Source organism: Phocoena sinus, chromosome 3, assembly GCF_008692025.1.
Source record: "Phocoena sinus isolate mPhoSin1 chromosome 3, mPhoSin1.pri, whole genome shotgun sequence".
Classification (NCBI taxonomy): domain Eukaryota; kingdom Metazoa; phylum Chordata; class Mammalia; order Artiodactyla; family Phocoenidae; genus Phocoena; species Phocoena sinus.
Genome location: NC_045765.1, coordinates 159367321 through 159394086, shown reverse-complemented (window position 1 = coordinate 159394086; position 26766 = coordinate 159367321). Strand labels below are relative to the sequence as shown.

The window sequence follows — 26766 nt, the reverse complement described above, 5'->3', positions numbered from 1 at the left end:
ACCCTGCTGAATTTAAATATAGTAATTAGATTCTGGTAAGTTTTCTCCCTGTTCATCGAAAATGGACTTACCCCAGTTGAAAGCGGATGCACTTGCCTTTGGCGTCTGCCTCCCTAAATACGGTTACATTTTGTCACCCCGATTTTGGAAAACATTTCTATCCTCGAATCCAGGCCCAGGTCTAGAGGGCAGAACCATCCTAGAGAGGAAACAGCAGCTCAATCATTTTTTTCTTTTCTTAGATGCGACGTAGGCGAGCATGAAAGCAATTCAGACACGGCCAGAGGGCGCCCAAATGCCGCAAATGAAAGTTCCAACGTTCAGATGGGTTTTGCAGGAAGGAAAAATTGGCTTTTGTCTAGTGAAAGAGCTACCATTCTAAACGATGTCGTATTTGCTTCTTGCCAACAGATAAGGAAGGTGAGCATACCTCCCCACCCTGGTGGTTACTCTGTATTCCTGTGTTAAACAAAGTGGCAGCCCCCCGGGCCACGCCGACACACGGCAGTTGGCTACGGTTTTGACCTGTGCGTTTCTGAGCTGCACTGTGCAGGTTGCCTCGGCTAACTCAGTCTTCCTGAGAACCGGTGCCTCCATTAAAGCACAGGCATCAAAAAAAAACCCGACGGCTCCTTGCCTAGGGCTCTTTTCTTCCCTCCTTCCTCTCCCAAGTCCTGAGAGCATCCTCGCAGGGGCTACGCCGCCCGGCCGGCCAGCTGAACCTTAGCGCCGCGCTTGCCCAAAGCCGCAGCCTTCCCGGCTCAGCCCAGCGTGTACGCCCGCCGCCCGCCGAGCGCACTCAGTCGGCCGGGGCGCCGCCCAGACGCGCCCGCAGTTGGAGGTCACTGTCAACCGTGCGGGCATCTGTCCTGATGGGCTGAGGGCAGCCACCAGGTCACCCCCGACCTCACTGCCTGCCCGGGGATCAGAATCTCAGCCGGACGTCGCGAGCGGCCGGGTTGGGATGCTGAGAAGGGTAGCAGGTGGCAGGGGGCGTCATTCACCACCTCGAGGCAGCCCCTGGAGTCTGAGCGAGAGCCCGAGCACTTCTTATCCAACCGTTCCAAATAGAGGGAGAGAAAGAAAGTGAGAGAGAGAGAGAGAGAGATTGAGAAAAACAGAGAGTAGTGCCCACGGACATCTCCGGCGCCGCGGGGAAGGGGAGGCGACAGAGGTGGGGAGCAGGGGACGGGAGAAGAGGGGAGGGGAGGTGGGGAGGGAGTGGGAAACCGGCGTTCAGATATGATGTAGAGAGGCAGGAGGGGCACAGGGATGGAGGGAAGGGGAGGAAAGGAAGGGACCAGCCGTTTAGAGGAGAAGGGAGGTGGGGGTAACCGGGATGGAGGGGATTTGAAGGGAGACGGGCGGGGCCCCAGCGCGGCAGGGAACTCAGGGGAGACGGGAGGGGCACCGGGATGGAGGCGAAGGGAGGGGAGCGAGGTGGGCGGGGTGAGCGGGAGGAGGGAGGCTGGGCGGGCACGCACCGGGGGAGGGCGCTGGGCAGGAAGGGGAGGGGGAGCGCGAGCGCGAGAAATGCAGAGGCTGCAGCGGCGGCGGCGGCAGCAGTAGCGGCAGCGGCGACGGCGGCGGCGGCAGCGCTCCAACTCGCTCCTCGCTCCGGGCTCCGCCGTCGAGCCGGGGAGAGAGCCACCGCCAGCGGCCAGGCACCCGGCCGGACGACGCCAGCGACCCGGGCCCCTCCGCGGCACCGCGCTCACCCAGGGGCGGCACAGGCACCCAGATCCGGTAAGGAGGCGCGCCCCGGTGGCCCAGTTGCCGCCGCGGACCCGGGTTGCAGGCCACCGGGGGCCTCCGTTCCCCACTCTGCCCCCGCCCCACCCCCGAGGCCCTTTGTTCTCTCTCGGCGCCGCTGCCCGGGGCGGGGAGGGAGTGGTGCGGTCCCCACTAGACGGCGCGGGTCGTGCGGTCCCCCTCCGTGAGGCCTCCGTCGCGCTTCGGGCGTCTGGGGTGATGGGGGGCCCCGAGGTGGGTGGTTTCGACCGCCCGCAGGGCGGGGAGGATGGGGGGTTGGTGAGCCTGATAAACGGAGTTGGGGGTGGGCGGTGGGAGGGAAGCTGCTAGTTAAGGAGGAAATTGCCAAATGTGAAACCCTTTAAATGAATTGCGTCCCGAAGAGACGGTTTTGGGAGGCCGAGGGGAGAGTATCTGCCACTGGCCCTGTCCAGAGCCGGGAAGAAAGCGCTTGGTGCGAGGGGCGCAGCAGCAGAAGATGGAGGGTGGGGTGCGGTGGGGCGGGGGGGAGGGAGGGGAGAAGGAATACGGGGAATCTGGTGTGATCCGAAGGGAGGAGGCGGCCTTTTGGTTCAGCAGATGGGTTTATTGACCTGTGGGACTCCTGAATCTTGGCTTCGGGTGGCCAAGGAAACGCGAGGTTCACACGACAACGTGCCTCCAGAAGCACAGCTGAGCAGATCAGAGCCCCAGCCTCGGTCGTGGCTGAACTGCCTTCCCATGAACCCGTGGGCTACATCTGAGTATTTTATGTTTTCGAGTATTCGGTTCGGAGAATGCGCTGAGTGCCTCCTGTCGCGGGCCCGGCCGGGAGGGTGTGAGCTTGAACCTGACAGCGCGCGGCCCCTGACCGCTCAGCCCGGCTGTGAGCGAAGGTTTGGGGTTTAGCAGGTTTTGCCTAAAGCGCTAACACTGAAAGCCGACTCTCGGCCCTTGTTCGCCCTCCTCGCCCAATCGCCCCCGCCTACCCGCCCCCCACCCCAAGAATAAAAATTGCAGAATCCCTGGGTCCGCGCGCACACACACAAAGCGTGGCTACAAACCGCATTCTTTCATGAATATTCATCGAACGCTTGGCTGGCCTCCTGATCTGCTTCCTCGGAGACATGTTCGCCTTGAAACGGACTCAGTGAACAGTCTTTGCCTGTGTAATTTTCACTCTGCTTAAATTAGCACAGCGCACACGGGTGCATTTTTAGTACCTTGACCAGGATTGACACCACACCTCGGTCTGCCGCGAGGCCACTAGCACATCTGTGGCGGGTTAAAAATCAAACACTAGTCTAGAGGTGGTCTTCCTGCAATAGGGGTGTGGATCAACCTCCCTAGGATTACAGCCGGGGCCAGCAGATCCTCAGTACTGCGGGCAAAATGAATGAATCAGGACTGTAATTACCTATTCCTTTGTCTTGGCCTGGCGCATGCGCCGGAGAACAGGGAGTGGAGGGCCCAGGCAGCCCTATCTGATCTTTCCATCACCCACCCCCCCCACTCCCTTCCCAAGCCCAGGAACAAAGGCGTTTGCCCTAAACGTTGCGTGAAACCGCTGGATACAGATGACAGTTTTTTTTCCCCCCTTGTGTGTGTATTTCTTCTTTTCCAGGCTATCTCATCTCTTGCTTTCTTAGCGATTTCAATTGATGAAAAATAAGATTAGCCTTGACGATGAGGGCAAACTGGGGATGAAATATTTCTGTAACCGAACACTGCTGTTTTCCTTTCTCGTGCTGTTCATTATTCTCTTTCCTGTAACGTATTGCGCTGCAGTGATGGTGGCTGTCTTCATGTGCATCAATTAACCGTTTGTCTGACAGATTTTTGCTGCTGGCCATTTGATTAAGGGACCTTGGTCTCAGAAATGACAGTGGGTATTGCCCCTAGTGTCACTCCTTGGGAAAAATTAAGACATTTTGGCATTTATACGAACAAGATGGCCTACAAAACCCAGAGCTGAGAAAAAGGGTTACCTTGTCAGGATCCTAACGCTGTCTGTTTTCTCTTGATTCCTAGTACCTCATTGTTTCATTAGGAATCCCAAAGAGGAACCCCATGGAGATGGAAATCCACTGATAGGAGAGGAAGAAGCAGCTGGGGCTGCTGGGGTGTGAAGATGGTTGATTAAATTCTTCATTTTTCTGTGTCTAACAGAAGCCATGAGCCATCCTCTCTCTCTCTCTCTCTCTCTCTCTCTCTCTCTCTCTCTCTCTCTCTCTCTCTCTCACACACACACACACACTTGATGGTTGATGACTGATTTTTTTTTCCAGTGATGCAGTAACCAGATTATGGCCTCTTTTTGGGCTAGTTTGTTCTACCAACTAAAAGGAGACTTACTGTGTGTATAAAAAGGAGCTAAATATTAATAATATTTTCACAATGGTACGTTATGCTTGAGAGAATTTTATGCCTAAGTATTCTCCGTACACCCTGGCAAGACAACACGTGGCAGGAAAATGGAAATCATCTCTTTTGTTCCTTTTAATAAAACTTGATATTGATCAAGTTTACTGTATCAGGATCTTTATTTGGTAGGGTGGCTGCCTGCTACCCTCTCTACTCTTTAGTATTGAGTTTTTTTTTTTTTTTTTTTATGGTTTAGAGGGCTAGATGTAGGGTTTTTTTTGTTTGTTGTTTTTTTTCTTTTCCTTTAGGTTATGTTTTTGAGATGAGTCAATATAGACCACATGCAATAGCAAATATATGCCAATATGTCCTCAATTCAGTGAATCTTAGGTTTTTGAGAAAGATAATTCTTAAGTTGAATTATAAATGATCAGTTACCTTTTTCTTTTATCCAGCTAGCTTTCTGTCAAGCTTTAACAGGCAGAGAAAGGGAGTTGGGCCTTTTGACAAAATGCGCCAACAATGACTACACAGTATTATCAGTGGCGCCAGTGGCGCATCTCTCCTTAACTGGTGCTCACGCTGTGATTATGTGGGCACAGGAGGACCTTTCCTCCCCACAGACCACCCTAATTTGAACATCTAATTTGAACAGAAGAGCCCTATGGGCTTTGGCTCCCTCTCTTTGGAGGCATCTTTACATCTTCCTGGATTTACTAGACCAAACCATATTATAATCTAAGGTGTGACATATTCTGTCTCTTTAATTTTTGTCTTTTTAAAAAAAATTTCACATTAACAAGAATTTTAAACCATTTTCATTCCGTGGTCAAGATAAGTGGAGTATGAAAAACTTAGGTTTGGAGGAGATTCGGTCACTGTACAATGGATGTCTGTAATAGTCACTGTAGTTTTGTAAAAAAATGGCAAAATCCAAAACCATTTTTAAAGCGAGTAAGGTGCCGTGTATATACTCATACACAATTTATACATATATACTCATGTTACGAAATAAAATTTTATTAATGACATGAAACTAAACTAGTTGGTGTAGAATATCATTCTACAGTACTTCATAATGGTCTTCGGAAAGTAATCAATTTTCTGTTTTTCTCAGTATGTATATAGACGGGAGAACCTAGCTAGTCTACTGAGACGCTCATTTCCAATTTTTACCCATGTACCCCTGAAACAGATGGGTTGCATTGAGCATCTGAAATTAACATGTTCATTTATGGGCTTAAACGTTCACCTAAAGCCCTTTAAAAGCTGTAATAAACAATGCTTCCTAAATAAAAGATTTATAATAAAGTTGCTTTGCCTTATTTTTGTTATCATTTGTAAAATTTTGTTTTGAAAAATATTCAGAAAAGGCGTGATATTTGTCCAAAGCAATTGCCTTTGGTGTCTGCTTCTGTTGAGAGCCATGCTCTGATTTGCTTAGGTCTTTATCTTTCTAATAGGTAGTTTTTACCTACTCATTTTACACCCTGTTTATCAAAAGATTAACATCTTCTTAATGATTGTTTTAGCTGGTAAACTGGAAACCAGGTAACTGCTAAGGGAAAACCGAGCATGTGTATGGGTTGAAGTTCTGGGGGTGGGGGGAATGGGTGCGGAATCTGTCATTTTATCAAGTTTTCTCAACTCACTGAATCCTTTGCATTTATTCTGCCTCTTAAGACTTTGGATAATACAATGCAGTGTGAACTTTACAGCTTAATTCTGGTGGATTAGTATCAGGAAATAACTGAGCTTGTGCATAGCCGGAATGTTTATTAAAGAGCAAATACTCTTGATGGAGAGGTTTCCTAGGATGTAGTTAGTGGAAAAGAGAGTCAGTTTGAAAAATCTCTAGGCACTGGCTCGGCCACTTTGGCCAAATTACTTCAAACCTCTTTGAATTTCACTTTATTCAATTGTATAATTGGAGTAATAATTCCTAATTTTAGGCTATAATGAGGACCACACATAATGTCTGAAAAGTGCATAAGTACAGTGGCTGGCTCTTAGGGGCCGGCCTAACCTCTCAGTCTGCATTTTCAGCAGTCATCAGTGTGATTGACATCGGTAACTAATTTCTGTATATTGAGCTGTATTTTTGTTTCCACGCTGATTAAGACCTGAGGGTTTCGGTGTATTCAGTCAGAAATAGGATATTTCAAACCTCATGCAGATAATTTGAAATTCTGTGAGATGCTGTATGGGAATTTGCCCCAAAGTGGATTGAATGAAGCTAGGATGGCCACCCTCACTGAATTTCCCATGGCTGCTTATGTAACTCAAGAGATGGCATTTAAGTTCTTTTGAGAAAATACAGGGGTAGTCTTAAAACCACAGAAGTTCCCAGCCTGCCAAAGGAAGATTTTTGTTAAATGCCATTCCCTCCGCTGCTATTAAGACAGAGAACTAGGTAAGTGCCATGTGAGAAAAAACGTCCAGTAAACCTTATCAAAAGTAAAAGATAATCATTTAGGGAATCAGATTCTTACCAGGATATAGTGAAATTGTAATTTTGAAAAAACACAAGCCTAAGAAGCAGTGAGGTTAGACCACAGCCTTTTTCCCCTCTGGAGCTCAGAAATGGGATGAGATGGATGCAGAGTCTCAGAGTGTGTTTTCCCTCTTCTGCACCCTGAGGGTTTAAGTAACTTTAAAAATCAGGCTTTCCAAAGGCAGTAGAAGTTTTGAACAAAAACAGGGAAAGCAGAGATTTTTTTTGACTAGCGAAGGCAGTCAGTGAGGGAAGGTTATGCTCGAGCATGCTTCGAAGTCTAGGAATAAATTCCTGAAAGCTTTAGAGACTTAGAAATGGAAGTCATCTGCAAGCACAACAGGGAACCAGGTCATAAGGAAACGTTTCAAGATAATATAAGAAAATGGTGTTCAGTGAGGAGGGCAAAGTATTTACACAACATTTCCTTCTTATCTCTTAAACACTTTCTGAACCTGTTTTTGACTTGATTTATTTTCTTGTTCATTTTGGATGAGGGAGGAAGGACTGGACTTCATGGGTTTGTTCCTTGAACTTCTCCTTGAAATATAGGGCTCAGCCACTGTACATTGTGTAGGAAGTATGATATTTAGAAAGCGTGACTTGGCGGGCTGGGTGTGGAGCCAGATTCACTGGGTTAAGAATCTTGTCTCAACCATTTACTAGCTGTGTGACCTTTGGCAAATTGCTTAGCTTCTCTGTGCTTCAATTCTCATCTCTAAAATGGGGGTTATAATATAGAGTTATTGTAAGGATTAAGTAAAATAGTCAGAGACCTAGGACAATGCCTCACACACATTCTGTGCATCTTTATAATGCACATATACTGTAAAGTTGTGAGAGGACCAGCTTTCTGTACTTCATCCTCTACATTTATAGCTGTTTATATGCTTATTTCAAAGATTATTATTGCAAGACAAGCTGGTGGTGGTACCCTGGACAGTTGGTAGAACATAGAAGTCTGTGGTTTGGAAAAATCCTCCGAGTATAGCTATGATACCTTGAATATGTTGCCAGGACACTTGTACTAGTTTTGAAAGTCCAAAATGGGTAGAGTCATAGAACCCCAGCCTCTGTATTGATTGGTATTACAGTATAAAACAATAATATGAAAGTCCTTGGAAATTGAGAGACCTTCAGAGAAAGGCTCGCTGGTTTGTTATGTTGAGATGGATAACCTTGGGTGTAGACATAATTCATTCATATTCCTCAAGAGACTTGGCTTTGTTGTGCCCTGAATCAAGGTGCATCCATCAGCATATGAAAGGAGTGTTTTAGTCATTATTGCAAAGATTGATATAAACCAGTTTAGATAAGTTTTCACTTTGCCACATCCCTACCACCCACACCAGGAGTAAAAACTAAAGCTTGTCTTACTCAGGAATGTTGAAGGTGTTGTCATCTGTTGACAAAATCTTTAGAAATAATTGTCTCTCTGGCAGCCTTAGTCACCGTGGCCTCTTTGAAAAGAAAAAGAAAAAAAAAAAAAGGGAAGTTTTTGGGAATTTCAGCTATTTGAGGTGGTTCATCCTGGAATCCTTCAGGCATTTAATTCAGGGACCTGCCTGAGTGATTTGTGTTTCTCCTTCAGGACACTGGGCTTGGCTGCTGAGTGAAGGTAAAATCATTCTCATTTTGGCTAAATTTTTTTTTTTTAATAGTTTCTTTAAACAGGAGTTTGAATCTTAAGGAATCAGGAAGGAAATTATATTTTACTTTATCTATCAGGTATTCAGTATAGGAAAGAGGTTTTGGATATAGTGATTTTATCATTTGAGAAATTTCCTCCATCAAAGGTTTTTTTCTTTTAAATCTGGAGAAGTTAAGGGACGAAATTGGACACTTGTTGACTATTGATTGTATATCATGTGCTCTAATTGCAATTTATGCCCTCAAACAAATTGTAAGATGCATTTTACCTGTGAATAAAGGAAAAAATAGAGGGTTAAATAATGTACATAAGATCCTAGAGCTAATAGAAATTGATAGAATTTGAATCCATGTCTCATAGCCCTATTCCACTGGCCAATGCTGCTGTCTTTCCCATAAACCATGGCCATTTTATTTCACGTAATTACGGACACTTGATAAAATGGATAACATATTGTAACACATTAACTTCTTCAATATTCATTTAGAGAGAGTTGCACTAAGTTCTTCAATGAAAAATTATTTGTCTTAGAAGAGATACAGTGTCTAATAAATATTTAATCTGTAAATACATTAAGTGATCTCTAGATTAGAAATGCTTCCCGTCGTAGTGAACATGGGCTGACATCCTTAAATTATTTCTGGGATGATGACGGTGAGAATGAGGGATGCTTTTCAGGACTGGAGAGAAATGTGGGTTTGGTTGCCGCCTTCACTTTCCTCGTGACACTTCCCAAGTGGAAGGAATCCTTCAAATGCCTTACCTGTGATTCTACCTTTGAAATACTAATCAGGGATACTGGTCAGCCCTCTTCCAGCTATGTAGTTAGGGTTGCCTGATTAGAAATAAACCAAGTCCTAAATTTGTGACCCCATTTTCCTTCTGCCCCCACATAAGATTCATTTACAGAAGGTTGGTGGCTGCTTGTAAATACCATCCTAACTCAACCGCAGTCCTTTGTAAGTACTTGCCTCATTGTAACAGAAGGTTTGAAAGCTCATGACTAAAACACTTCTTTTGGAACTCAAAAGGACCTTAGAAAAGTTAGTGGCTTATTCAAGGTCCCCTGAGCTGGTTAGTGGCTGAGTGGAAACCCAGGTTATTTCTCAATAAAGCCTCACTCCTATGGGCCCTCCCTTCTGTCTGATTGAGTCAAGCTCTTACTGTCTATAACTTTAAAAAAAAAACCATTTTTTGACTCTGATACCAGTTTTTGAAAACCCAGTGCTGACCCTGTTTCTCTCCCTGATGCCCTGTCTCCCCTCTCCAGCAGAGAGAAGCCATTCTGCCTTTTGATAACACCACTCGTGCTTACTGCCCGCTACTGCTTTATCTACGCGCCATCTTTCCCCCTCAACTTCTCTCTTTTTTTTTTTCTTACATTATAGGCATGTGGTTTCCTTTAGATGCCAAAGAATTTATGGCATGCATTAAAACAACTTCGCCCAGAAAACTCAATTTTCATGTCATATCTTTGTTTTCCTCCTAGAATAAACAGCGTTGCAGGGTTTGGAGCCTGCACGTGGAGGGTAGGAGTTTGAAAAGAAAGCCAGTTGGTTTTAGACTAATTTGGGGCTGTAGAGTGAGCGGAGCAGTCGAGCATGGTACTCTCGAAATGCTCCGGAATCTCCTGGAAAAGCCAGCGTGCACAGTGCTGTGGAGAGGTGATGGACACGAGCTTTTACGCCGATTACTAGTGTCATCTGGCTTATTGGTTTGAGAGCTGCGTGAAACATGAGGTTTAATCTTTTTTCTTTAAAATTATCATTTATAGTATTTGGGCCGATTTAGAGGATTTAAAAGGGCTGTACGTTTCTGAAGTAGTCATTAAGATATGGAACTTAAGTACTTAAGGTGTTAAAACACTTCATGAAGCTTCGTATTCAGATGTTTGAAACGGATTTTAGCAGTGTAAACTGTTTATGTGCATCTGTATTTGGAGAAGCTGTGATAAGTTTAGTTTTGGATAAGAGAGTTCTAATTTCATATTTAAAATAATCTCTAGTCACTTCAGTAAGTGGAGAATAAGTTTTGGATAAATTTATATTGTTTCCCAGGGAAACCTGCAATAAGCAAGGGGCATCACAGTTTTTGTAATGCTTAGTTTTGCAGGTTCAGAAATGGATATATTCCTGAAATAAACCCAAATTAAAAGTTTTTTGTAAGTTTATGAAGAAAAAGATGTCAGAGAACAGCTTCTCCTGGTTAAGCTTTCTAAATTACAAGTTTCCTGGATTGCTTGGCCAAGTGATTTTGAAAAGACCCACATCATTTACCCACTGACAGGCATTCAAAACGCAATTGCCACACAGACTAATACGATAGCCAAGTTAAATAGTAACAAGATCTAATTGGGAAAATAGTATATCAAAAGAGAAAATAATAGGAACCATCTAATAACTGAGGACATCCCAGTTTCTTAAGGTTATAGAGAAGAGTGTCTCCTTGGAATCGTTGCGTAGTCACAGAGTACTGTTTTAAGCTTCTCTGAGCTTGTCTTGGAAACTGTAGGAGCTATAGGAATATTTGCTGTCTCCGACCTTTACAAACGTCCTCAGCTGTTTCAATACAAGATAACATCATCTGTATTTGCTTTCGGCATATTTAAGATTATTGGGTAAAAAGAAAATTGAGAGAAATCAGTGACTTACAGGTGGAGAGATTTTGAGATGACTTTCTCTCCTCCTTTATCCTGCATTCCATCAAGAAGGTAGGGTGAGGTTATATGACCACTTGGGTGTTCACTAAAGACTTAAATGATTAAATGAGGTGTTCTGGAATCTTTTCTGAATGACTCATTTTCCTAAGGAAGGAAGGAAGAGTCTCAGTTAACAGTTGGTGACAATAGCTCTTGGAGGGTCTCGTGATCACCCAGCCTCAGTGAATACTACCCTTATTGACCAGAGGTTATTGTGGCACTAGGGTTTCCTCAGTAGCCCTGGTGATCTTTTGTTGAGACCTCAAGCTTTGAATTCCTAGGGCTTACCCAACTGGACTTTGCCAGCACTTTCAGTGTGTGGTTTTCAGACAAATAGTAACAGGTGTTTGTAGCAATGTTCTCAAGAAGGTTGTTAATACAAGATTGATGGTTTCCCAGGTATGTGTTTCTTCATGTGACTCACATTATTATCAGTCTTCTTCCTCACCTAATCTGGTGGTTGACTAAGGAAAAGTCTCACTGAAAGTTTCACTGGTGTAAGAGACAGAGCTAGTAGCTCACTCCATTTACCTCCACCCTTTCTATTCTTACTGGTTTTGTTTCCACTATCCAGAGAGCTTAGCTTCGATTTCATCCATAATAAAGTCTCCTGGGTGGGTGGATGGGTGGGTAGTTGGGTATGAGGGTTGTCCTAGGAGAACTCAACTGGCTACAATGCAGAGAGAAGCAACCACCTGATGGGATTATAACACGTGATTTCACAAAGGTAAGAGTCGTAGTTTTAAATGGGAAAGGAGTTCCATTAATATTTCTAAGCTATGATGTTTGATTTACTCCCAACTCTGAGTGCTGAGAATATAACCAAAAAATGAACTCCTGAAAAACTGAATTTGAATGTCAACAGGCTTCACATCCCTCTACCTCATCAACCATGTTAATTAGTCCTTCCTGCTTAAAAAAAATCCCATTGTTGTACTTTAAACTTTAATGTTGTCGATAGTAACGCATTCTTTGACTGTATCCTTATTTCCCTGCAACAAATAGTACCGTGTTAAATGGAGAAGTGGTGGTTAAAGGAAGCAGGTGGCAAATTAGGATTTGTCCCCAGTTAAATTAGGATTTGTCCCCATGCTACCCCCTTTAACTTGCCTTCTGTAAGACCAAGAACTACTGCTTGCATATCTCTTTCCTGCTATTGATCCACTCTGCTAGGCATACTACCTAAGGAGTATCCTTTGTCATACCTGTAGTGAGATAGCCAAGAATCCCAGATAAAGAAGTCCAGAATGATGTAATACTGCAAAAGTTTCTAAGGGGAGTGAAAAAAACCCTCAAGCCAGTTTCGAGTTGAGCATGATTTCTGTTGGAAGAGGGTGTGACCTGAGGGAGATATATCTAACAATCCACCCCCAAACCCTTAGGGTATTTAGACAGCATAATATAATACAATTAATGTTAGCAGCTCACAGCGTGGCAAACCAGCAGGCCCTGACATGCTAGCAATTGTTTGCATAGTTTACCTAGTAGAGAAAATATCTAACTACCAGAATAAATGTTTTAGATCACTAACGTGCACCACGGTTAGTGTGAGATGTGAGTTGGCTGGGGATGAATTTCCATTGAAATCTGATTCTGATAACACATTTACTACCACCCTAGCTAATTAAACCATCTCATCTCGAGAGAGGGAGAGGCATTTGGATACAATAGCATTTCTTGTGAAATAGTGAGCTTTGTAAAATCCTTCTGAAAGGGAGCAGATGGCTACACTCGAGGGAAGTTTCAACGAGGTACTTTTGCAGCCATATTTCTGGATGGAGAGAGGGGAATGCCATTCCTTTCTGTTCTTAAGAGTGTCTGCATTCCCCTTGCGTGGGCAGGATTTCTGGTAAGTACGCTACAGGAAGCAAAGCGACATCGTTCTAGATCAGCGGTCAATGACCTCGTTTCCAAGCCCCGCACCGCCCCCTCCTTCTAGAGTTTTCTGGGGAGAAAAGGAGACTAGAGCACGTGAGGAGGAAGGCAAGGAACAGGAGGGTGGAGATGCTCTTGCAGGGATAGGAATGGCAGAGGCAGGGATGCTTTGTTCCTGTATTCATCTGCTAGGGCTGCCATAACACAATACCCCAGACTGGAGGCTAGAATTTCAAAGTCAAGGTGTGGATAGTCAGGGCGTTCGGTTTCCTCTGAGGTCTCCCTCCCTGGCTTACAGATGGCCTCCTTCTTGCTGTGTCCTTACGGGGTCTTGCATCTGCGTGCGTGCACCCCTGGTGTCTCTGTATGTCCCAATCTCTTTTTATAAGGACACATCAGTCCTATTGGACTTCAAGGCCCTCTCTCCAAATACAGTCACATTTTGAGGCACTGGAAGTTAGAGCTTCAACATATGAATCTGTGGGAGGAGGGGACACAGCTCATAACAATTCATGTTTCATATTACGAAAGGTGGTTTACAGTGAGGAACATTCGAAGCCCCTGTGCAAAATGCCATTTTCCCTGCCCTCAAGATGAGCTACCCTGGAGCCTGTGGTTTAATCCTCACAAGTCCATGTGAGGCAAACCTAAGTAGTGTTCTCTTTGGACAACATGAGATGCAGAGAAGTTAATTTCCCTGAGATTCACGTTGCTGGAAAAGGTAGATCCTGTGTGTGATTCAAAGCCTGTTTTTGTGGCTCCCTTGGACTGGGGTTGGCAAAGTATGTATGCAGGTACCGTTCCCTCTGTTTTACTCAGGATGGACTTGGCTCTATGGATAAGGCCTCAGAATCCTTCTCAACACAGTGCTCTAGGCAGTCGCCACCAGTCAATAGGCATTAATACGTGGTGAAGCCTAGTTTTCATTCTAGCACTGTATGATCATGTTTTTCCTCTGCTTGAAGCATTTCCCATTGGTTATCCATATACCTAAAAATGACAAGAGTGAAAAAGGAAGAGAGAAGGATTTACCTAGTCCATGTCGTGTAAAGAACTAGCCAGTCTTGGGTAAATTAAAATAGAGGTATTCTGGGGGAAAAAACAAACAAAAAGAAACAAACAAAAAACTCTTACCAATAGTGGCATTGGTAAAGAGCCCTTCCTACTCTAGATGGAAGAGTTGACCAGATGTGTAAGCCAGTTTAAAATCCTCTTCTAGCATCCATGCTTGTTGGTAGGGATTCACCATACAGAGTACTACCACAGGGCAAGTTTTGTTGCATGGAGACTTGAAGACATTAGAAGATACAGGCTTTAACAGAAAGCAGATGTGGGAAGAATGGTTGGAGTTTTGATAGGTTTCTGCACAGAGGGACAGTAAACAGTGGGAAGTTAGTGTCAGGAGTCATGTGAAGTCTTTGATGACAACAGAAATCAAGGCTCATGAATGTTGGGGCCTTTCCAAGTAATAAAACAAGTAGTGATACTGAAGGGATTTTTTTTTTTTTTTTCTCTGTACGCGGGCCTCTCACTGCTGTGGCCTTTCCCGTTGCGGAACACAGGCTCCGGACGCGCAGGCCCAGCGGCCATGACTCACGGGCCCAGCCGCTCCGCAGCACGTGGGATCCTCCCGGACCGGGGCACGAACCCGCGTCCCCTGCATCGGCAGGCGGACTCTCAACCACTGCGCCACCAGGGAAGCCCCTGAAGGGATTTTTTGAGGGGCATTCTCAACAAATGTGGATGTGGGTATGTCTTCACTGAACAGTTTGGAGATGCTCTTTTTCAAAAAGCAATTTACAGCTTTTGAAAGTGCCCTTTCAAGTGATTCAGCCGTTGCCTTTCTGTTTCAAGCTGCAGGTCACGTCATGTTGTGTTAACTACGGCAGTAAAAATATTACCTCACTAAGCCACAGTCTAATTGAATACAGTAATTCACTGTGATGATTCTAGATGAACCAGCAGCCCTAAACTAATTGAAAGTTGGTACTGTTTAATATCTTTTATAAAAAATTTCACTGGTAAATTATTTTCTGCATAAAACCCGCAATGTGAGTTACTGTTGAATTTTTTTTAAAGGTTCTTTTTTTTTTTTTTTTAAGATGTTGGGGGTAGGAGTTAATTAATTAATTAATTAATTTTTGCTGTGTTGGGTCTTAGTTTCTGTGCGAGGGCTTTCTCTAGTTGTGGCAAGCGGGCGCCACTCTTCATCACGGTGTGCGGGCCTCACGATCGCGGCCTCTTTTGTCGCGGAGCGCAGGCTCCAGACGCACAGGCTCAGTAGTTGTGGCTCACGGGCCTAGTTGCTCTGCGGCATGTGGGATCTTCCCAGACCAGGGCTCAAACCCGTGTCCCCTGCATTAGCAGGCAGATTCTCAACCACTGCGCCACCAGGGAAGCCCTGAATTTTTTATTTTAACTAGTTTATGCCACATCTGTTTTCGAGCCAATGTCTGTGGTCTTCTTTCAGTGCTCGACTTCTGGTTAATAGCACCTTCTTCCGTTCATTCCAGAAAACTGGGCTCTTCCTGTTAACAAAGCTCTATGGCATCTACCTTATATTAGCCCTCACATCCGCCCATTCCTCTCTACAGTAAGCTAGGGACCTAGTCGAAGTTTGATCCCTCTCCTCGATTACTGCTGTCTTCCTCTGCTAAGTCTAATCATGGCATTCCTGTGCTGAAGACTTTTCTATCATGACTTTCTGTTACACTTAGAATAAAATGTAAAAATCCTTTGCTGGTCTGTCAGTTCCCGCGTGTTCACCTTCTGTTTTCCTCTTCAGCCTCCTCTGGTCCTCGCCGTCACCCCCCCTCTGTTCACGGCCTGCCTCTCAGTTCTCCCAAGGCTCCAAGCTCTTTCCCACTGTTCTTCTGCCGGGAGTGTCCTTTTTTCCCATTGTCCGAGTACTCCTCGGCTTAAAAATGCCACTTTCTCAGAGACAGCTTTCTTGATTATCCCCACACCTGTCAGAACACTTGGCAGTTTTATCCCCACAGTCATCAAAACTGCTGTGATTATTTAACGTCTCCATTCCTCTAGGTGGAAAAACCTGGGAGGCAGGGGTGTGTCAGTTTGGTTGATCCGTTACAGTTCTGGGACTTAGCAAGCACTCCGTATTTGTTCAGTGTCAAAGGTTGCCTACAGGACATTATATTCATGGAGCGCACACGTCCTCTGAAAGGCTGAGGTCCTTGGGCAGCTGAGGTAACTTCCATTTATGGATGGGAAATTTCAGCTCATCGGTTGTGCTTACTATGAAGATGAATATCTGATGAACTCCAATTAGTGTAAGGATTCTGTTTCCAAGCGGTAACCTTAGTGGTAATTGTACTAAAGCCCTGGGACGTTATGGAGTGATTAGTACTAATGGCTCCTGCACCCGAGCTTCCTCCTAAGGTAGAGTGTCAAAGGAGGAATGGAATCGTATTGTTATTTGGGAAATAAATAGTATTAGACTGTGAGGTCTTCTCAGGCATAAACCGCAGTGAGTGGAAGCTGGGGCTTGCTGTGGTTATGTTTCTCATACATACTTGCAAGTCACTGAATGTCATGGATCAATAGTATTGAGCACCTTAACCAATGAATGTTTGTAACAGTCTTTGTGAGGTCAGGAGTATTAGGCCTCCAGATGAGCGTATGATTTTAAATCTTAACACATTAATGGATTATAAACCTAATGACGTAGATATGAATATGGCCCCTGGTTCTGTGCTGTGACCACTTACTCTAAATGGTGAGTTCATCCATGCCAGGACTTTGCTTCCTTCAACTTTGGATGTCAGTTTCTGGCACAAAACCTATGGTCCAGTAAGGGCTAAAGGCACAGAAGGGCGTCTTTTGTGGCCATGTGACATCATGCTATACAGATAAGGCATATTTCAGGTTGTTGGCCTTGGCTGTACTTTCACATCTGAGAACCAGCTTGTAATGAATCTTTAGCAAATATCACAGTGTTTTCTTTGGGGGTAGGGGGTTGAATACAGTTAAGACAACATTTGTGATTTAATCCTCACCCCCTCATTTACATGTCATCCTTGGCGGTCAGTATTCAACTTTTATTGTCTCATTCCTGAGTGTCTCTGGCCTTAGTGGGAACTAAGATTCTAAGAGATAAGCGTTTTCATGTCAACCCTGGGGTCTCTCACAGGACAGTGCCTAGTGCCCTAAAGCTGATTCTTAATGATCGAATTCTTATTAAATAAGTTTGTAGGTTCTTACAGTGATAGAGAATTGATTTCTGAAATAACCTGTAGTTAAGAAATAATAATGCAGGGTTCCAGTAGGCAAATCTAATCTGGCGATACAACTTACTCATTCTAAAACATTTCTAGATATTGATACTTTATTTGCAAAATTTTTATTTTAATAAGCTTCCTTTTTACATATTCAAAGCGTAGTTATAGTTGAGGTGATGGCCGGGTATTTATTGTCTATATCTGTGAGCTGCTTTGGGCTCTAGGACATTCTCATACCCTCTCCAAGATCTATACTATAAACATGTGCTACTTTTACTATTAAATCAGTACTTTGTCTTAAAATGGTCTCATTTTAGACAAGATGGGACACATTCCGGTTGTATGTGGCTGATTACTCAGATGGTCTCATTTTATATGAATTCAGTTTATGAATTAGCCAATGGCATTCTCTGCAGCTGTGGCTCCTTTATCCCCCCCCCCCTTCCCCTGGCACCCTTCCCCACTAACATGTTAGGATGGGCACTTCCATATGGATCTAAAGGAGCAGGCCCTCAGAAGGGAGAGCATAGCTAGGGATCATCTACTCTGTAGGGTCAAGTCAGTTGGATTTAAATTGGGTAGTAGAATAAAAAGGGCAGTGATGGCTCTTTTTTTTTTTTTAAACATCTTTATTGGAGTATAATTGCTTTACAATGGTGTGTTAGTTTCTGCTCTATAACAAAGTGAATCAGCTATATGTATACATATATCCCCATATCTCCTCCTTCTTGTGTCTCCCTCCCTTTCTCCTTATCCCACCCCTCTAGTTGGACACAAAGCACCAAGCTGATCTCCCTATGCTATGCGGCTGCTTCCCACTAGCTATCTATTTTACATTTGGTAGTGTATGTATGTCCTTGCCACTCTCTCACTTCATCCCAGCTTACCCTTCCCCCTCCCCGTGTCCTCAAGTCCATTCTCTACATCTGCATCTTTATTCCTGTCCTGCCCCTAGGTTCTTCAGAACCATTTTTTTTTTAGATTCCATATATATGCGTTAGCATGTGGAATTCATTTTTCTCTTTCTGACTTCACTCTGTATGACAGTCTCTACGTCCATCCACCTCACTACAAATAACTCAGTTTCATTTCTCTTTATGGCTGAGTGATATTCTATTGTACGTATGTGCCACATCTTCTTTATCCATTAGTGATAGCTCTTTGCAGCTAACTTTTCATCTTATGCACCCTCGAGTATCCCTAACTCACCATATGGCTGGCTGATTACCAAACGTCATGTTTTGTTTTGAAGCCCTGAGGTTGTAGATTATGTACTTGGAATATGTAATCAGCTGGCATGACATAGTATTGATGGTTGAGCAGCAATTTATGACAAATGAGTAACTGGGCGACTGGTATACCTTTGGATGTGTATTTCCAAGCAGTTCACTAGATAATATTTTCCTTACTTTATTTTTTTAAGGAGTCTTCTCATGTGACTTGCTAGGGTAAAGGTGTCGTTTTGGTTTTGCGATTGAGGAATATAAACAGGAAAGTTGCTGTGGCTGCAGTAAGGAAGCCCAGGGCATGATTGGCTTAGATGTTTAAATTCCACCATACCCCAACTCCAGGAAACATTCTCTGTGGGCCTCCATCTTCTGCTATTGTGGGTACCTACATAGCTCCCCTTCAGTTGTGTGAAGACAATTCTATTTCTGCTCTACAAATGCATTATTGGGCTGGATGCACAAGATGTAAGTTTAAATTTTTATTTTATATAGTTAAAAGGTGCAAGTATTGCTTTGGTGATGAATTCATCCTTTATTTAGAGATCAGTGGTTTTCTAAAAAAATTTAAAAAAAGATCGGTTGTTTTGGTAAGCATGTTTTTAAGACTAAGCTTTTTAAAAGCAGTTCAAATGAGCAATGGATGTAGGAGTTTTCTACTCTGCTAAATGCAATGTAGGAAAATACAAACCACATTAAAATCTTGTAGAATTAATGTTTGTTTACTGAATGAGCTGAGAGATGCAAAGACCTGTTACCTTGTTTTTAAGAAGCTCACAGTTGGTGAAGACAAACAAGCACACCAGTAATTACAGTGAGACAAGCGTTGGTCTGTATAAACAGGGTAGAGATATTAGCAGATAATCATTGAATTAACAGCATGGATCAATGATTACCTCTGTCCTTTCTCTATTCTGCTGTCAGTAGATCCATCTCTTCCACTTGACTAAGCCATGTGGGATATTCCAAGTTCAACTGGCTATTACTTAAAAAGAGTTTTATGTAACTCTCTCTTTTGAGAATATGGAATTCAGGATTGATTTCACTTAATTCAAAGGTTGTAACCACTCGGTAGAAAAGTCATTTACATATCTTACATTTTCATCAGAAACAAAGTACTTTAGGATTATGAATTGAAGGAAAAGCCTTCAAGAATAGTTCTTAAAACACAGTAAGGATATGCTTTAGATCTCAAGCGAGCAGCATCCTTACAATACCTGAGGACCTTTTGGGGTAACGTCCCCAGCTGCTGTTCCCTCCTGGCCTGACTGCCTTAAGACAGGCTGCTCAGCTGGAGAAACAGTGAAGAATTTCTGTTGTTCTTTTTTCAAGAGTCTCAGAAAAGCACACAATGGTTTGCAGGATCCTTCAAGTCTTTATTCTCTGGAAGGTACTCCCTGAATCCAGGAATGAATGCTGCTGGTCCTTTGTTCCACAGAGAGATGGAATCTCTAGGAACACAATGGGAGGTGCGTGGAAATGACTGACATGCGACTAAGGAGTGTCTCTATACAAAGAAAACATTTTATTTTGATAAACTGTGCTTTGAAAAATGTAGATTCGAGTTTCTTCTTGGATTGGGTAAGTTTGCAGTGCTAAGGTTGATAGCAGATCATTTTTCCATTAATGTTTTGTCACAGGAATTATATTTCCTTATGTGTCTAGTCCTTTTTGCTCTAAAGTGCTGGTTTCTCTTGACTCCTGAAATTTGCAATTCAGCTTACAGAGACTCTTGAACATGACTTTAAAAAAATAAAAATCTCTCAATGAATTTATGGCAAGGTTGGTAACCAATTTCTTATTGTTCCTCTAGCCTTCACCTTCTAGTCTGATTTGTACTACCTGCCATCTATATCAGCTGACTGACAAACGATTATTTCTCAGCCTCCTGGGGAAACTCCTTGGACATAGGAGCCCTGTCTGCTTGACTGTTGTTCTCCTAGAATTAAAGGCAATAGTTGGCCCAGAATAATTGCTCGGCATAAATCAATGTATTAATTTTGGAGATTATTCTACCTTGAGGGAGAAAAGCGATTACTTTTTACATCTTAAAAATTTATTACTACATGAGTTTAAACCAGTGATACATTTGTGGGTCTCTTGGGTAAATCACTCAGAGAGCTAGTTTCCTGGCTGATAAATGGGAATTAAAGTATTCATGCTCTGTTGACGTTCTTTCCTAAATAGTTAAATGGCTACTGAATATATCCTGAGACCATATCCTAAGAGTTTAGTTTTCATGTCATTGTTTAAAAAAAACCAAATATTTTAATAATACGAATGAAAGATTTATATCATCTTTGTAGCTCCTAATATCAAAAGGTTGAGTAGGTCAAATGTGGCAAGTAACGCACACTTCTAATTAGATCCATCTTAAGGAAAAACTCTTAAGAGGCGGTCTTGGTGTAAATAAATCATGTCTTCATATCGAACAAGCTACTGTGTAATTCCTCTGAAATTTTCAAGAGCTGGAATTTTTGTGTATACCTTTGAAAGCTTGTTAATGGAATGTTCCAGCCCACCCTGCAGTAAACAACCAAGAATTCTTCCTGGAGGTGTTGTAAGGAAGACCGATAAGGCTCTCTGGTAGGGAAGCAAAGAACCCTCCTTGAGCTCATCTGGAATTCTCTTCTGAATTAAAACACAGACTATAGGTCTGTTTTTAACGTTAGTGACTTGGATAATTTTCATTTTGAAGAAGGAAAACTGCCTAAAACTGGGGTTGAACTTTCAGGCATTACCGTGTAGACCTTGGATAATGAGGTGTAAATGAGGCTTCTGTAACCTGGCCTTTCCTGGGTTTTCCCTGATGTGACTTTCTGAAGTCAGAGTACTTGTGGTGTCACCAAGCCAGTACAAAGTGGAACGTGTGTGAAGAGGCCATTTTATTATATAAATGCTTGTTTGGGGAAGTGTTGTCTTTGCCAGTTCTCAGTCATATTCTCTTGGATGGATCTGAGCACTTTGACACTTAGACTAACGCTTTATTTGGTTTGCAACTTGGAATATGTTTGTGAATTGTACCTATTCTATCGTCTAGGTGCCTTTCTGTTTTTTTCTCTATATCAAGCGCTTTCTCTTTTCAGAACGGCATTGCACTTCCCTTCTCCTTAAACCCAGTCCAGATTCCTTTGGCTCTCCTCAACATCCTACCCTTTTTTTTTTTTTTGCGGTATGCGGGCCTCTCACTGTTGTGGCCTCTCCCGTTGCGGAGCACAGGCTCCGGACGCGCAGGCTCAGCGGCCATGGCTCACGGGCCCAGCCACTCCGCGACAGGTGGGATCTTCCCGGACCGGGGCACGAACCCGCGTCCCCTGCATCGGCAGGCGGATTCTCAACCACTGCGCCACCAGGGGAGCCCTATCTGAATTTTTATTGAAAGCAAAATAAAACTTCAAAGAAACTGAAGGAGCTTGAGCGTCCCCCTCTCTCCCTTTCAACTAACACCTACTGAGGTTCATCTTTGGAGTAATTCGACGTTTATTTGATGAAACATGTAGTTAAGTGTTAAAGGAGACTAATGTCAAGCTTCAGAACGGTGTGCAGAAACCTTGGATATTTTCTGTCGAGCGTTGGATATCTTTGGCCGTGGGTTTCTATTTACTCCATGAAAGCTAGGAGTGTAGATGCTTGCCTGACTCCCCAATAACCTCAGCCAAATGTGCTGAAGTGTAGCCACAGCCATTTCACATCTGAACTCGATCCACCTTTTTTTCATCTCCTGCTGTCTCTTCTTGCTGCCTTGGGCCATCTCCAGTTTGCCGTACCATTACCCAGCAGCACGAGCTCCTCCTAATTTCTGATAAATATCTGAAGTGTGGCATAAAGGATATGACTCTTTAAATGTGACTCATTATGAATTGTATTTAAATATTGATATGGCGATGATTTTCCAAAGAATACGTGGAGACATCTTTTTGACTGTAAACCATTAATCGCCTACTTTCCTGTTGAACTTTGGTTAGCTTTGGTAAATTTTAAGGACCTTTCCACTCAGACGAAGACTGCCCAGCTCTCTGATAAATGCCTGGAAAACGAGGATTGGTTTAGTGCTTCCTCATTTCCGTCGGGTAAGAAGCCAATTTAGCTGGCTTGAGCCGAAGGAATGTGTAAAGAAGTGGGGGGAATAAAGCCACACAACTCCTTATTCTTACCTGAATAGTCAGTCGGCACTTGGCTGAATATTACACACTACTCTAGCTCCTTCTGAAGGAGGTATGGTTGGTGTAGATGAAAAGTCCCCTCACTCTGTTTTTTCTTGGTAAATCATTTTCTTTCTTTCTTTCTTCCTTCCTCCCTCCCTCTCTGCTTCCTTCCTTTCTTTCCTTCTTTCTCTCTTTTCCTTCCCTCCTCCCTCCCTCCCTCCTTCCCTCCCTCCCTCCCTTCCTTCCTTCCTTATTGAAGTATAGTTGATTTACAGGTAAACCATTTTTGAAGTTGCCAAACCCAGGGTCCAAATAAGGTCAATGTCGGTCCATATACAGAGGGCCGTATATTTGGCGATAACTGTTGGCCCCGTACTCACTCTGGGACCTAGGCCTCACCTGAAAGATGTGTTTAGACAGCCTAGACCACCACCTTAATTACAGCTTTGGTTACCTTCCTTCCAGGACCTTGCAATATAAGGCTGATCCTAGTCTGAACTCAGTTAGGGATTTAGATGTGTGTGGCATATTTACATCTGCTAATGTCCTCTAAGGGTTGAAAACAGAAGCTTCTCTTAGTGAAGCAAAACCTCCCCAGTTTAGATTTCCCCTCCTCCACCACCCCCAATCTGTACAGTACTTATTCCAAGTCCTCTTTACTGGTAACCACCACGGTGGTGGTGGAGTCTTTGGAAAAGTAGTATGGTGGTATTTGCGTTTCCTTTTCCAACCTGTAGTCCTGTACTTGGCACTGTTCATAGAGATGCAGTTTCAAAGATTCTACTAAATAAAAAGCCCGGATTGTTATGATTTTGATTCTAAGTTGATAACATGAAACCATCATTACAGGGAAGGCAAAGCTATACAAATATCTAGTTTTTAAATGGCATTTCACAGCATTTTGTAATCTTTTAAAGTTATATTATTATAAAATAAAACCTTTTAGTCTACTGAATACAAGATTATCATGGGCCAGGCAGGCAGTGCACCAAGCTTTACAGAGACTGACATTTACAGAGACTGACAAGATACAGCAACCTGACGGGACTGTTGTCATCCCACTGTACAAATGAGGAGACTGAGACACAGAGAAATAAGTAACAGGTCACACAGCCTGTGTGACCAGCCGTTCTTGGGCCACTTTCCATGCTCTTAACTTGCCAAAAGCATTGCGGTCAATAGAAAAACTTAATTTGTTGCTTCCAATTTGGGTCACTTCTCTTTGACCTCTTTAAATAAGTGCCATGCATTAGCTGTATTTGTTGGAAATGAACAAGATTCTGAAGCTTTCCTATGTCTGTTCTGGGACTGGAACGGAACCACTGTGCACGGCGGTCACTGTGCCTGCCTGTGAATCCCTGAGGGCCACCAGTGTCACAGACGCCCCTCCTCCAGTCTCTTTGGCTGCAGTGGGTGGGAATCGGTCCTGTGGGTCAATTTACCAAAACAAAACAGAGGTTTCAACCCCCGCCACTACTGAACAGAAGCTGGGGATTTGGGGACCGGGCTGCAAAACTAGTACATGGAGTCAGGATGCAAACTTGGGATTTTCTGAGACTCAAACTTAAGCTTACAACATTAAATCAGAGGACTCTTAACTGAAGTATTGAACCATACTGTGGTCTCCCCGCAAAATATGAGATGTGCTGAGTTTTAAGGGAAAGTGGTTCTCTCCGAGAAGACACCTCATTCCCTCGTATTCTGTGCGCTTTCTTGAGTGGCAGAGAAGGGAGTACAATTACAGTAAGGCACTATTTTCTCATGCTGCTCTGTAGAGTGGAAGGCATTCTTGATGCACCCTTCATACTTCTGGCAATCACTATCAACCACACTGAATCACTGACTTTGTAGTTCCTTTTTTTTTTTTTAATTTTATCGATGACAGTTAATAAAAAAGCAAGGAGAGGGAGAAGTTTAGGATACATCCATATCAGCAGTGAATGGGGTTGAGGATGATCCTGTGGCTCTGTCTTTCTCTGTCTCTCTTTTAATACTTTTTAGAGCAGTTTTAGGTGCACAGCAAAATGCAGCAGAAGGCACAGAGATTTCCCCTGTGCCCCCTGTCTCCAGACATGCATAGCCTCCCTCATTATCGACACCTCGCCACGAGAGTGGCATGTTTGTTACAATCCATGAACCTACATTGACCCATCATAATCACCCAAAGTCTGTAGTTTGGTGTCATACGTTCTGTGGGTTTGGACTAATTTATGACATGTATCTACCACTAATGTGTCATAACTTTGTCTCTTAATAAATGTTCAAGTCAGGCCTCCTCATTTAATTTAAGGGGGATTAAGTGATTGTCAGTGCATTTATTATGTCATTATGACTATTAATATGTTTTGAAATCTTTAAACAACAAAAAAATTGATGTTATTTATAATATTACATATTTGCTCAACTTATTAATATTCCAATGGAGTGGAAGTTTAGGGAAAAAAATCAACTTGGTTTAAAAAAAAATGGTAAGCATCTTTTCCCTCCTGAAAGGAATTTTTTTGGGGGGAGGAGGGCATATCTTTAAGTGAACATGTGCTAGTAAAATTACTTTTTAAAAAAAATTGATTTATTTATTTTATTTAATTTATTTTTGGCTGCGTTGGGTCTTCGTTGCTGTGTGCAGGCTTTCTCTAGTTGCGGTGACCAGGGGCTACTCTTCCTTGCAGTGTGCGGGTTTCTCATTGCGGTGGCTTCTTGTTGCAGAGCACGGGCTCTAGGCACGCGGGCTTCAGTAGTTGTGGCACGCGGGCTCAGTAGTTGTGGCTCGTGGGCTCTAGAGTGCAGGCTCAGTAGTTGTGGTGCACGGGCTTAGTTGCTCTGTGGCATGCGGGATCTTCCTGGACCATGTCCTCTGCATTGGCAGGCAGATTCTTTTTTTTTTTTTTTTTTTTTTTTTTTTTGCGGTACGTGGGCCTCTCACTGTTGTGGCCTCCCAGCTGCTCTGCGGCATGTGGGATCTTCCCGGACCGGGACACGAACCCGTGTCCCCTGTATCGGCAGGCGGACTCTCAACCACTGTGCCACCAGGGAAGCCCGGCAGGCGGATTCTTAACCACTGTGCCACCAAGGAAGCCCTAAAATGACATTTTTATAAGCCCTTCCATCCCCAGAAATTTGCACTTTTCCTTAAAATCTGAGTATAAGAGTGGATCATGTGTGTAAAGGGGAAAGGAACATTCTGGAACACCTGTACCCTACTGTCTCCACCAGGTTCATGCGATAGATGGTGAAAGGGAATCATGATAGACCCATCCGGACTTAAAATCTTTGCTCTATGCCTTATTTATATCCAACTCCTCCATCCTTCTTAGCTTCAGATACTTTGTGTCTAATTTGACATGAATGGTATCTACCTCATGTTATTATAAGGATTTGCCAGGCACTGGAGTAATCCCTCAAGAAGGAGTGGTAGTTGCTGTTATTCACCTCCCTGCTGTAATCCAGATCTTTGTTTCCTTATAGCACTTATAACGCATAGTAATTATTTTGTTTGGGAATTTGTCTTGTTTGCGGACTGTGTCTGATCATATGATCTTATTGTTGGTGGTCTTGTCTTGTATGTGCACAATGCTATCTCCCTGCTAGCCGGTAATGTAAGCTCTCTGCTATCAGCCCAGGTCTATCTCCAGCGCTCTTCACCTTGCATGTTCTCAATGCATAATTATCCACTGCCAGCAGAAAACAAAGCACTGGAGCTCTTGCCAAAGTGTTTATCAGGTACAGTTTCTCCAGTGCAATACATGCTGGGTACTACGTGAAATCAGGTAAAGTTAGTTCCTTGCAAATATATCCTTACACATAACTGTAACACAGAGTTGAAGATTTCTGTTTTGATATTTTAGATTCTCAAATATTGGTAGATAACTTTCTATTCGGTGAGAATCTCTATATTAAATATTTCCAATATATGCCCTCTTGATAAGAATATACACATTATACATTTGCAAGATTAGGTGAAAGATCGGTCCAACATCATGCTTTTTTCCCAAACAAGTAATTTAACTCATGCCAGTATAATTGGATTTATGTTTATAAGTGATCTGCTTTAACTTCAGACTGAGTATTATATAGTGTCAGCTTTTGTTTGATTTGCTCTGTGTACAGGCAAAAATTATGTTGAATCACAAACATGAACAAAACATGTGTTGCCTGTTATCAGGAAAATACATAATGGCTTAGAAATTTGTTATCCATGGATATCTGGGGACCTACATTCTAGCCGGTAACTCCTGCTGAGTTGGGGTCTGACATTGAATCCTAGAAGCTATCTCTTCCAACTCTCCCTTTTAGGGGTGAGGGAACCGATGACGAAAGGGTCTATGAGTTACCCACAAGCACGCT

General features: G+C 43.4%; 1 protein-coding gene and 1 pseudogene across 1 annotated transcript in view; one reads left to right on the top strand and one right to left on the bottom strand.

The window, feature by feature from the left end:
* Window positions 1-370: 370 nt before the first annotated feature.
* LOC116751138 lies at window positions 371-2860 on the bottom strand (annotated as a pseudogene).
* BASP1 (brain abundant membrane attached signal protein 1) overlaps window positions 1527-26766 on the top strand; it is a 54517-nt gene continuing 29277 nt past the window's right edge. The window contains exon 1 of the mRNA XM_032628044.1: window positions 1527-1746. The gene's annotated coding sequence lies outside the window, so the exon portion shown is untranslated. The remainder of the gene's footprint in view (window positions 1747-26766) is intronic.